We start from the raw sequence: 11,797 nt of genomic DNA, 5'->3' as shown, positions 1-11,797 counted from the left end.
TAGCCAGCCTCCTGGCCCCATGACTGGAGCTGAAATGAAGAGAAAGGCTCAAATCTCTAAGGTTCAGAGCCTGGAGTCACTGCACCTACTTATCACTTTAGCCAAAAGTTATATTACCAAGAGAACAAGAGTTCGAAAGATTCCCCAGGCAAAATACCATCACTGCGGTTACAAATTATATTTTTGACAGGGTTTCTCAGAAGTGTATTTCTCAATCAATGGCTTCAGAATCATGTGGGTACTTGGTAAAAATACATATTCCTGGACCACAGCTCAGGTCTAATGCATCAGAATCTCACCGTGGGGTGTGGAGGGATGCAGAAATTTGCAGGATTAACTAGCTCTGTACTACATGTCAGTAAAATTTGAAAATCACATCCTCTGAGCACAGGTCAGCAAGGTAGAAATGGAAAAAAAAAAGTGAAAAATGGAATATTACCTCCCTGGTTCACTCTGGAAAGGAAAAACAGAACTGTTGGAGAGTCTGAGACCTATGGGTTTTGTGGTACCAAAACCTGCCCACATCAACATCTCTCAGAGAGATTCACCCAGAACTATTAAGCCAGAATCTCCAGATTCAGGGTCAGATGGCAGCATTAGAAAAACAAACAAACAAGTCCCACTCCAAAGGACTTAAAAACAGCTTACTACAGGGACACAGCCACATCAATATTTATAGCAGCACAATTCACAATATCTAAATTGTGGAAGCAACCTAGATGCCCTTCAGTAGATGAATGGATAAAGAAAATGTGGTATATACACACAATGGAATATTACTCAGGATTAAAAGAGAATAAAATCATGGCATTTGCAAGTAAATGGATGGAGTTGGAGAAGATTATGCTAAACGAAGTAAGCCAATTCCAAAAAAAAAAAAATGTTGAATGTTTTCTCTGATATGAGGATGCTGACTCATAATAGGGATGGTGGGGGGAATATGGGCGGAATGGAGGAACTTTAGTTAGGACCAAAGGGAGGTAGGGGAAGGGAGGGGGCATGAGGGTAGGAAAGGTGGTGGAATGAGATGGTCATCATTACCCTAAGTACATATATGAAGACACAAATGGTGTGAATCTACTTTGTAGATTGTACTCTATATGTGTGATATGAATTGAATTGCATTCTGCTGTCATATATAACAAATTAAAATAAATAAGTAATAAAAAAGAAAAACAAACAACCAAACAATAACAAAAAAACAAAAACAAACCAAAACCACAAACCTATGTTACATACCATGACAACCCCTTACTTTACAGAAAAGGAAACTCAGCATTCCTCTTATTGTTTCACACTGTCCAGGGGCCAAGAACTTGGCTGATCTGACCACATGTCCAGTGCTCTCACCATTATTTAACAGTTCCTCTAGAAAGACTGATTTTGCTTGGAAAGGGTTAATGCTATCATTATGTAGACTGAGAGTAAAGTGTTTTCAAAATGTTGGCAAGTGTTCTTTTCTGAAAATTGATTCTGTCCTTAACATCCGTATTTCGATAAGAATTAAAAGGAAAAAACCCTCCAGATCTTTGTGTACAGCAAGATGAGGCAGGAAGCACAGCTACATTTACATATAAAGCTTTTCCTGTTATCTATTTCCCTTCCTCAAGTGAGTTGAAAAACCAAACATTATACATCCAGGTCCCTGATCAGAACCTGAGTATTTGTTTTTATTATAACCTCAAATTAGTATGTTCTCAGAGGCAGGAAGCAACAGAAAAAGTAATCTAGTATTACAATTCTCATTCATGCTTTCCTCCCTTCCTTTTTTTTTATTTATTTATTTTTTTCATTTTTGACTTTCTCCTTTCCCTGGGTTCAAGTTCATTTTACAATGTCCATAACACACCCTTAAAAAGCCCAGCACTGTACCTAGGGTTTGGGAGCAAAAAAACCTACTTTCTAATCCTTATTGTCATCTCTTTGTGGGACACAAAACAGCTCACTTACCTTCCCATCTTCTTTTTCAATTTCACAAAATGGATAAGATAATCCAGGCCCTGTTTATCCCATAGGAGCACAGTGAGGTAAGGTTTGTGAAAGTATTTTGTAAACACAATGGTCACGATATACTTGTGAGGAGGCAGATTTGGGTGTAAAACATGTCCATTGGAAGCTATATCTAGGAATGCTTGATCCTGCTTATTGTTGTAGAAAGATTTCATAAAAATGTCACCTACTATTTCTAGTTGGTAAAGAATTACCACTCTGCAATGGACTGAATGTTGACCCTGCAGAATTCAGATGTTAACTTCCTGGGGAAAGGTGATAGTATCAGGAGGTGGGGCCTGTTGAAGGTGATTAGATCATGAGGGCAGTCCCTCAAGAACCAGATTAGTGCTCTTATAAAATGATGCCCCAGAATGTCTCCTTGTCCCTTACACCGAGTGAGAACACAGTAAGGAGTCCACATCTATGAACCAGAAAGCAAATCTTCGCCAGACACAAAATTTGCCAGGGCCCTGATCTTGGACGTTACAGCCTCCAGAATAGTGAGAAATAAATTTCTGCTTTTTATAAACCACCTAGTCTTTCTTGGGTGGTTCATAACAGCAGCAGCCTGAATGGACTAAGACACATTTCTCCCTTCAATTCTGGATCTTTGTTCCAGGATTTACCAGCCTAATTTTTTCTCTAACTCTGCCATGGTGTCCTATTTTTCGGTTTTTACTTTGACACTGCGCTTCCCAGCATATATACACACACACACACACACACACACACACACACACACACAAACCACTGCCCTAAAATAAATTAGAACTAAAAGAATATCAATACTTGACACATTTCTAAATTGTTTGATTAATTAACAAGGCAGCATTTATGAAATAGGATGCTATATGATTAGAAGTATTGTCATAATTTTTGGTCTTTGGGTGAGAAAAAGCAAGAGCATACATTTTTACTAATTTTAAAAGTAGTCTGAGCTCATAGAAGATGAGAAGAAACCATAGGAAGAAAATAATGCAACATTTATTAATGTATCAATATATAATTAATATTTATTGATATCACTCATCTAGAAATATCTAACAATTTCATCTTTTTCTTCAAACTTTCTCCTATATAAATAAACAAATAAGTTTGAGTATATGATTCAAAATTGGAATAAAATTATATATATAGTATTATATCTTCCTTTTTTTATTCAGTATTTTATCATGAAATTGTTTCTTGTCCTTAATAATTCCTTATAATCATTATTTTAATGATTTTAGTTTATCTCATTGTATGGAATAACCATGTGGTGGTTTTTATTCTCCTTTTGTTAAACATATTAATGTAATAATAAGAACTACCTTTTAATTGAACTCTTAGAAGGTGCTTGTGATTGTGGTAATAACTTCACTCACATTTCATTTTTATTCCCATAACTGGATTAAATTGAATAAAATAGCTAGTAATTGACTGTTTTTGACCTACAAAATGGGCTATTTCATATGATTCCAACCTCATAGATATTACCATGATCATACCACTAATAAGTTTTAGGATATTACACAGCATGTAGAGAAGCTGGGTTATGAACCCATATCTGTTGATTCCAAGTCTTTGAATAACCACCACTCTGTTATAATAAGTTACTGAATTGGGGTTGTTATCTTCATAGTTTTAAACAAATCCTCTCCTTTCTGTTTCTATTAATACTCATTGTAATTAAAATAATGTTGTTTCTACTTCTTTATATTTATAATACTATATGATCAGAAAGTTTCATTCTTTTTATGTTTACTCAGCTGTTTTTTATTAGCAATCTACTCTAATTAAATAAATTGAATGACTTCAAAGTCTAGCCATGTAAATATCACAGAGTACTTCACTTCCTCCAGGTTCAAGATGTTTTTCTCCTTATTCTTTGATTTTTTGACCTAACTCTTCCAATTACCCCTCTGGGTGAGTTATTTTTACTATGATAATTGGATAGGTTTAGCTGTATTTCCAGAGTGTTCCTATGCACAGCTAAGACCAGAGGAGGAGGAAGGGAGAAAACCACTTTATGAGCACATAAGCCAGGCCAGCATCCTACAAAAGGCTTCACATGTCATATTTCATTCTCACCAAAAGCCTGTGGAGTAAAAATTATTATCCTCTGATGAAAAAAATTAGAAATTAGATATATTAATTAACTTGCTTGTGGGTACATAAGCAACTTAATTCATTGAGCCTTGACTTCCTCACCTATAAAATTAGGCCCATTTAATAGTCAAAACTCTGTTGTCTACATGTAGGAAGCAAGAAGACTCACCATCCCTCAGACAAAAGAAGCAGGGTAGCTAGATCAGTTGTTTGTAAATTATGGAAACCTCCAAACTAAAACCAAACCAACAAACAAAAAATGAGTTTATTGAGTACGATCTATTGCAAGATCATCTGTAAATATATAAGGTCAAGGTGAAATAAGATGAAATTTTTAATAGAGAACTGAAAAATAAAATCTGTAATGTGTCCAAAAGGAAAGGACTGCACCACATCAGATGTTTTTGTTCTGGCTTGATTTGTGGGGGATGGTTGTTTTTGTTTTGTATCAAAGAGCACAGGCTCTGGAGGTGGATAAGCATGAGTTCTGGAATCACGTTCAGTCTGTTTTAATTTCACGTGATCCATGAGATCCCATTTTGTTAAATGTGTTTTTAAAAACAATACAACAGAAAAAAAAAAAACCTCTAGAGCCATGTAATTAAACCATTTATGCCTTTTATGGTTATGGAAAAATAAAATTTAAGCAGCATATGTATACAAAGGGGTTTATAATTGTTTGTTTTATATTTTGAGAGTCAAAACAATGCTGTAGAGCAAATCCTTTTATATGTTTGTAAGATTTCTACTTCTAACATAACAAAATGTTGTGAATATCTAGGAAAACTATCTTCCCACCCTTTAAAGGAGGAGGAGAGGGAAGTTAAGAGTCTCTTATTGTACATAAATCACTCAGAAGAGCCTGCAGCTAACTCCACTCTCAGAGCTGCTGCTTAAACCTTGATAGAAATGAGGCCTCCCTAACTGAAAAATAATGGAACAGAGGGCTACAGAAGATGGAAAATGCAGCCTGTTTTCATCTCAGGATAGCTAGAATATTGCTTCTTAAATAAAAGAATACATGTTATAAAAGAAATGTAGCTACTGATTGCTTGATCTCTTAACCTTCTGACATTTCACATTGGAAAAATAAAATTGATGCCACAAGCATGAGGCTCGGCTAATACAGAGGCATAATGATGTGCAGCAAACTGGAAACTATGGAGTATTTATTGGGCAGAAAGTAGCAGAATAAAAGGGAAGCTAAATATGGCATTATTTTTAAGGGACAGTTTTAAAAAAATCAGATTTAAAGGGCCTCGTGGCATAAGACTATGATCCTCCTGTGCAGTCATCACAGTAAACTGCCAACAAAAACCTCTCTTTCTTGCTGATTTATTCATGTTCAATTTGTGTTTAATTAATACAAACAGACATACAACCAAGAAATACAGGTGCTTTTGTAAGAAAGAAACAGGGAAAACAATTCTTGAAAAACCACAATGACTTGGCAGAACATGTTAGCAAGTTTCCAAATGGCCATTTGGCTATTTAAAAGGCAATGGATATGGCTGGTGGACTATAATGGCTGCCCATCTACAATGAAGGGAATGGGGAAGCTACCCTTTTTGTTTGGTAGGCCATGCTGCCTATTTCTGTGATACAATCCATTATAGTGGAGTGTAAGGGTGCCCATTTCTGAACTTAATTTTATCTCATAAGGAGATAGTAAAAAAACCATGCTAAGATATTTGCATTTAAACCATCTTAAGATGGCAAACAGGTGAGCACTTAAAAGGCAAGATGGGTGCTGGTTATGTGAGCAATGGGGCACCCAAAGGAACATCCAGGGGCCAAAACTCCAGAGAAGCAAACAGCTATTGGTTTCCAGGAACGCTCTGTTCATTGTTTGCTTCATGGGGATCAGGATGGGCAGGAGAAAGGGTATTGTCTTTGGAGTCATGCAGAGCTGGGTTCACATTCTAGTTCTGCCACCTAATCACTGCTTAGCTTTTTTGAACTTTTAGTTTCTTCATCTGTAAATGAGGATATTATTTTTGTTCTGGAGAGTGGTTATATTAACTGAGCCAGTAACCATTGACAAAGCGTCTAATACATAGGAGATGCCAAAATACTAGTATTACTATTAGAAGAAGTAAACCACACATTCATGAAATGAATGAGCTGGAGGCATCCATGGTGATCACCTAGCTTCAGAACCTCATCCTTTTCCAGAGAAAATAGAGATCTAGGGAGGTTTAGAGACTTGGCCCTCCCACTCTTGAGCTTGAGGTTGTTCCAACAGCTCCTTGGAACTGAGCAGTGTCACAAGGTCAACTCCAGAGCTGCCCAGAGAGTGGAGAAAGAGACAAATAGGAAAAGACCATGGACCTCTTGCTGCACCTCAACACAACCACTCCCGGTTTTTCCTTTTACCTCTGGCTTTCATGTAAACATTTACTTAAAGAGAGAGTATCATGGTCACAAAGAAGCTAGAAAATACTGCACTGGGTTGGCAACTCAGAAATCTGCGAGTCAGGGCAGCTGGCTGGAAATTCTGACAAGTGTTTGATGCTGCATCTTGAGCCGGAAGCTAGGGGTAGACCTGAGCATTTTCTCCTAAGGCTTTAAACTGAATAGTTGGGGCTCACCCACATGATGAAGGGTAATCTGCTTTACTCAACATCTTACTGATTAAAATATTAATCACATTTTTTAACAAGTACCTTTATGACGACAGCTACTCTGGAGTTTGAACAAAGAGCCTTCCCAACTGGATACATAAGATTTAACACATTTACCTTGTGAAGACAGATTACATCAGATTTATTTTGTTTTTGTGTTCTTTTGACTTTTGTTATTTTGTTCTTGGGGGATTTGTGGAGGCTTCCTTGTTTACCTTGCTGGGCTATTTGATTGTTTTAGTCTTTGCCCACCCCCAGGAATGCAGAATTTGGTTGCTCTGCCAATTAGCTGGTGCCACAAAAACAAACCATTCTGAAACTTGGTGACTGAAAATAACAAATATTTATCTAGTTTACAATTCTGTGGATCATTATTTTTGTCTTGAGTTCAACTAAGCAGTTCTAGTCTCAGAGGGATTTACTCGTGGGCCCATGGGCACTGCCGGGTCCGTTGAGTGCTGGTTGATTCAGGATGACTGCAGCTGGGATGGTCAATCTCTGCTCCCCATGGTGTTTCATCCTTCATCAGGCTAACTGAGGCTTGTTTGCAGAGAAGACAGTGGCCTCTAAGGAGAGCAAAACCATGTGAAGGACATAAGGATGTATCATCTCAAAATATAACAAAATGGCGTATTGATTTTTTCAAGCCATATCAGTGGAGGAACTGTAGCTGCCAAAAGGGACCATTTGGACTACCTTTTCTCACATATGGCAAGTCCATAAATATTCCTTTGAGAGAATGTGACTTCCCCATACCAGGGTGAGAAATAACCTTTATCACCAGAGCTGATAACTGGGGATATAATAGACCTCAATAAATAGGTTCACTCAAGTCACTCTTATCTTCCATAGCTTCATGATCCCCCATATATATTAGACTTCCCTAAAATTGACTTCCCTTGTCCAGAGATGTTTTGTCCTGTCATTTTGTCACTAACTTATTATTCTTTGTCTAAAAAATATAAAAGCATCTTTCTCTAGCCATTTCTTTAGACGTCACTGTCTTGTAGAGATCTCCATGTATACATAAAATTAATCAAGCTTGTAGGCTTCTCTCTTATTATCCATCTTGTGTTAATTTGGTTCCTAGACCCTGTCAAATATTCCACATAAGAAATGGTGGGGCTGGGGTTGCGGCTCAGCGGTAGAGTGCTCATTTAGCATGTGCAAGGCCCTGGATTCGATTCTCAGCACCACATAAAGATAAAAAAATAAAATAAAGGTATTGTGTCCAACTACAACTAAAAAAAAATAAATATTAAAAAAAAAGAAATTGTGGAGTGTTGTGGTTTCAATATAAAAGTATCCTGTGTTAATGCAGGTGATAAACTGATTAGATTGTAACAGCCCTAGCCCAATCAGGGATTGATCCATTTGTTGGATTAAAAATTTGGATAGATTACTGGGTAGTAGCTTTAGACATGTGGAGCATGACTAGAGGAAGTGGGTCACCGGGGATGTGCCTTGGGGATTATGTATTTTGTCCCTGGATCCTCCAAATTTCTCTCTCTGTATCATGAGTGAAACCGCTCTCTTTTGCCATGGCCGTCCATCATGGTGTTCTGCCTTACCTCAGGCCCGGAGCAATGGAGTTGTTCAGCCATGAACTGACCTTCTGAAACTGTGAGCCCAAAATAATAAACTTTTCCTACTCTAAGTGGCTCTCTTCAGGTATTTTGGTCACAGTGATTTAAAAAAAAAAAAAAAAAAAAAAAAACCCTAACTAACAAAGGAGGCGGGGCAGGGTAGAGAGAATTTCTCTGTTCTCCACATGCAAAGGTCTCTTGAGGCCTCAGCTTTCAAGGAGAAATAGGGCTGCCTCGTGACTGGAAATTCTACAAGGTCATATTGCAGAGAATTCAGCTGCAGGGAAAATTGCAGCTGTCTTTGCAAGCAGTTTCCACAGTTCCCCTCAAGTACTTTTGAGAATCCTGAGAGGATATGTCTCATCAATAAGACTATCATCTAGCCAGTCAAAGCTTGACACATCATACATCACAGAGGATTATGCTTTTCTTCTTGATTCCATTGGTCATCATTTTGATGTCACAAATACAGGTTTTCACAAATACAGGCAGCCTATCATTTCTGATTCAGTCCTTTATTCTGTGCTCTTCTCTGCTGGGAATCCTAGAAAGATTGGAGAAGAAAAGAAAGTGAGAGAAACATTTTTCTATAACCTCCCCTCCAAAGCACAACTATCAGGGCTCTCCTTTAAAGATGAATATTTCCCTTTTAAAGATCAGAATCTGTTAAATTTGGTCATTATTAGGCACTTCCATTTCTTGTGTCATTATCTCTCAACCTTTTCTCATTATTGCCCTCCGCTTCACTGAGACTTTGGGACAATTTTCCCTAATCATCATCCTCATGATATTCTAATACCATAGACACATTGTGTGTCTGTGCTTTATGCGTAAAAAGGGTCAGGGATTTTTGCACCTCAGTTTCATAACCGAGTTTCACAACCGAGTTTCACTACATTGGAAAGGAGATTGCTGCTCCTGGGAATTATATGCTCAAAGTTCTCACAAGTTTCTTCTCCAGTCTCCAAGGACCGCTGCTGTCCCCACCATGCTGTAGAACTGAGCCAGGATTTTCCCATATTCAGCTTTAATCATAAATTAGGAACTGCTGACACCAGTGAATCTGTCTTCACATGACAAACAAGAAGAAGAGGAAGCTAGGAGAAAAAGTCAAGTGGAATTTTGTAAATAAGGTTTTACTGATAGACACAAACCAAAGGAGAGGAAATCACCAATTATGACTGAAGGCTGAATCACTGCTCAGTACTATCAGACCCTAAAACAAAATCTACACCTCATGGCTCCGTCTGGAAAGGAAATGGTTTCTTAGACAATAATGTTCCAATGTTTTCCGGAGCTTTCTTCTCTTACGTGTGTGAGTGAGGGAGTGTGTGTGTGTGTGTGTATGTGTGTGCGTGTGTGTACACTTGTGCATTATGAAGCAATTTAGCATAATTCAGATATTAGTTGGTATTCATTTCCCCCTAAGGAGTGTTTAGAATCCTTCTAGTTTCTTTACATCATTAAGCTTACTCAGAAGTAATCCACTGGATCTAACATCTAAAAGTAATGTCTTTATTGATCTTCACGTTTATTAATTTTATCCCTTTGCTGAATCTCTGAGTTTGACTGTTTAGGAAATGACATAATGAGCAAACCCTCCAAGGATGTTATAAATTTGCACTTGACATTTAACTGAGAATATGATACCTCTATGCGTACTTGAAAACATTGTATCATAATACAATTAAAAAACTCTAACCATAGGTAATTAGTGTGTACATACTCTTATTTTCTTAATGAAGTGATTAAAACACCTTCCCAAGTCAAATCTTGAGAGCTGGTTCTTTTTGTAGGTATGATATGCTGGATTAGACATTATTTTCTCTCATGCTGATGTTTTGACTTGAACTGAATTCTTTGCTTAGTTTTCCTAACAACAATATTGTTAGGAATTAAATTTTAAGAACAACAACAAAGGCTGATTCAGTCAATGTAAGCTATATCCTTAGGCCACTAAATAACAGGATCCTATGTATCTTCAAAGACAGAGAAAATCCTAAACCAGGAGCCTGGGATTTTGTGGTTAAGCAGGATTAAGTTAACTGCCCTGAACTTCTTGAAGCATGAAGTCCTCAGTTTGATTTTTTAGCCCTTTGGGGAGAGTAAGGAGGTGTTTGGTTTATCCATGGCAAAGTCTGTGCTTCACAGGGCTTTAAGTGATGACACAGGAGGGATCAAACATGGCTCCAATTTGAGTTGTGAAAAAGAAAAATAAAAGTAAATAGAAAACCAGGACTTGTGCCACAGGTAGGTTTGGGAATTGCTTCCATTTTTCAAAAGGGAAGGGTGGCAGAAACTATCAAAATCTTAATGTGTTTCTACCTCTAGCATAGCCAATGGACTCCCAGAAATTTACCCTAGAGAACTAACAATGGATGTTGTCCAAAGATTTACTTTAAGGCTAATAATTGCAGGATTATTTATAAAGATTTTTGAATGTAGCTGTCCCACCACAGGGACTCAGTTAAATAAATAATGGCAGATCCAAACATTTTCATACAAAAACAAGTAATGAAACTTTATCATAAGACAATTATAAATGAAATAAGCCAGTCACAAAAAGACAAATACTGTATGATTTCAATTTATATAAGGTACCTAGAGTAGTCAAATTCGTAGACAGGAAGTGGGATAGTGGCTACCAGGAACTGGAAGTGATACAGGAGACAGGAACTTCTGACCTGGTGATGATAAAAGTGAAACCAAGCCAAGGTGTTTGAACACATAGGCAAAGCTTCAGTTGGGTAATTTTACCTCCAGGAGAGGGGAACCAGTGCTGATAGAGAAAGCAAGCTGCTTTCTGAACAAGGGAAGGAACAGCTTCTTGGGGAGTAACTGAGTAGGCTTGGGTCTGGTAATTTGCATTGATCATGAGCAGTTTCAAAAGATGTTTTTCTCTTGTGCGAATATCCTGACCTTGAGGAACAGATGATCAGTTTATGTCAGGAAATGCTGTACCTTCTATGGGCACTGCCATCCTGCCCAAACATCCTGGCCTTGTGATAGGTTGGGCTGTTATAGATGCTGAGGGAGCACATAGGTGGGACTGGAAGAAGACCAATACTGTGGTCTTAATGAACAACAAGTTAGGGACCAGGAGCTTGTTTATTTTTTGTCCTTTTGAGGTAATCCCCAATAGTCTCATTCTCTTATTTGGGGAAATGTTATAGCAGAGGTATCCTGGCTGTCATGATGCACCTATTCTCTGTGATTGGTGAGACTGGGAGAGCGAGAAGGTAGGAATAATATATGCCATACATTTAAGGAGTAACAGGTCATGAGTTAAAGCTTAGGAGTACATGGTAGTCCCTGACTGTATCAGAAGGAGGAGGGAGTGGAAATTATTATTTAATGGGTGTAGAGTCTCATTTTTACAAGCAGAATAGAGTTCCAGAGACTGGTTGTACAACAATGAAATGTACTTATATTAGTGAACTGTATTCTTAAAAATGGTTTAAATTGAAATTTTTATGTTATGAATATTTTACCACAATTAAAATTGAA

This window comes from Spermophilus citellus (genome assembly GCF_964194105.1).
Source record: "Spermophilus citellus genome assembly, chromosome: 10".
NCBI lineage: Eukaryota > Metazoa > Chordata > Mammalia > Rodentia > Sciuridae > Spermophilus > Spermophilus citellus.
Note: the sequence above shows the minus strand (reverse complement) of the source record.